General features: G+C 45.0%; 2 non-coding genes across 2 annotated transcripts; both read left to right on the top strand.

Annotated features, from left to right (window-relative positions):
* Positions 1–1153: 1153 nt before the first annotated feature.
* On the top strand, positions 1154–1235 carry trnas-gcu (transfer RNA serine (anticodon GCU)). Its single transcript has one exon. It is a non-coding gene; the product is annotated as a tRNA-Ser (tRNA).
* A 302-nt stretch (positions 1236–1537) lies between these two features.
* On the top strand, positions 1538–1610 carry trnaa-agc (transfer RNA alanine (anticodon AGC)). Its single transcript has one exon. It is a non-coding gene; the product is annotated as a tRNA-Ala (tRNA).
* The last annotated feature ends 277 nt before the right edge of the window (positions 1611–1887 follow it).

A 1887-nucleotide genomic window follows, 5' to 3' on the forward strand; every position in this document is an offset into this window, starting at 1 on the left:
CAAAACCAAATCAGATAAAAGTGTCGTTCAGTTTCTTTTGAAGCATCTTTGCCCCTCGAGACCAATAAAAAAAACGCTAATACAGCCATGAGCTTTTAAGAAAAGAACAAACTGCAGATTAAAGTCGCTGTAAGGAAACACCTGTAGACCTCTAAACCTCGGCGCTGCTCGCTTTACATCCAATCTACAGCCGCCAGGACAAAGCTGCTGCCCACAAAAGCTGAAACCGAATATTCCTGCGACCAGCGAGGGAAGCGGGAGCAGCAGAGACGTGCTGCTGACGAGGAAACAGGAGGTTTTCTGACATACTTCAGTTTAAAGCAGCAGTTAGTGTGGTCTATAGGCACTAATAAAATAGAACATTAATAATAAACATGTTTTCATTGGCTGAGAGTCTCTACACAGGAAGGTCCGCCATGTTGTCAGGTTTCTATGGCGGCCCAGGAGGGACACACCAGCTCTGGACAGGATGTTTCTGACATCATAAGAGGGAACTTTAAGGAACTCTGGGAACATTTAACAGCTCAGATCAGAGATGAGCTGCAGAGTTGTTCAGTTGTTCAAACTTGCGATATCTCAGTTCGTAAATGATGTAATTATTTTTGGTTCATTTTACAATAAAAAAAAAACACGTCTGGCTGTAAAAATAATATGGTGGCGCGCATAGACCAGCGCCCCCTTCAGGAGACAATGAAAGTGAACGTTTTGAGTGTCTTGTCTATCCCAGACGTTCATTCTGCAAAACTTGCGTCCGGGAGACTTTGCTGGGAGTCAGGACAGTGAACGGTGCTGGAATTGCGGTGATCGGTTGTGATGTGGACAAACTACACCAACATGGAGTCTGAATGGAGACGACGCCGGTAGTTAGCCGAGAGAGAAGGAAGAACAAACGGTACGAACGTAAACAAAGGAGGAGGAAGAGAGCCGGGATCCATGCTAGGCTAAAGGCTAACCCCTCCAGACCAGCAGGATCCATGCTAGNCAATTTAGAATCACCAATTAACCTCAACATGTTTTGGATTGTGGGAGGAAGCCGGAGAACCCGGAGAGAACCCACACTGCACGGGGAGAACATGGAGACTCCACTCAGAAGGATCCCAGGTGTCCTCACCAGGACAGCAATTGAGGACCTTCTAGCAGATCCTGAACAGCAGACAAGGTGGCCGAGTGGTTAAGGCGATGGACTGCTAATCCATTGTGCTCTGCACGCGTGGGTTCGAATCCCATCCTCGTCGAAGTTAAATAACTTCAAGATGTCCGTGATAAAATGTTTATTTGATGATTGTTACAAGATATTATTTGCCCAAGTAAATACCACAATGAAGGTTCTACCATCTGGTGGAAAAGCAAAGACTGAACCAAGACATAACAGCCTTCTTCTTCTCTAGTTCACATCCTCGTTTCAAAAGCTTTAAATGTTCCTACAGACAGATTTCTGAACGTTGTCTCATCAAACATCGACAAAAATGACGTTATACAAACCTAAAGATTGCTAAACAGCTGCAGATGTTGTGCAGCCTGTTCCTTTCAGACATGAGGGGAATTAGCTCAAATGGTAGAGCGCTCACTTAGCATGTGAGAGGTAGCGGGATCGATGCCCGCATTCTCCACAACATCTTTCTTCTCTCATTTCAGTCAGCAGTCCTCCAGCTCTAAGTGTGCTGGATGAAAACATAAATATGAGCTAAAGGTATCTGAAGGAGAAGTACTCGTTGTGTTTTTCATATCGGAGTTTCGTTGCTGCTTCCTGAAGGTGGAACTGTGTCCAGCTGTTGAACAGTTTTCAGGTTGAACTGCAGCCAGTGTTTCTCCAGAGACCAGACGACAAGAGAGGAAAATAAAACCTACTTTATCCATAAATAAATGCAGCATGGCTCAGAACCAGTG

The sequence above is a fragment of the Stegastes partitus genome, unplaced genomic scaffold (genome assembly GCF_000690725.1).
Source record: "Stegastes partitus isolate 25-593 unplaced genomic scaffold, Stegastes_partitus-1.0.2 Scaffold1133, whole genome shotgun sequence".
Classification (NCBI taxonomy): domain Eukaryota; kingdom Metazoa; phylum Chordata; class Actinopteri; family Pomacentridae; genus Stegastes; species Stegastes partitus.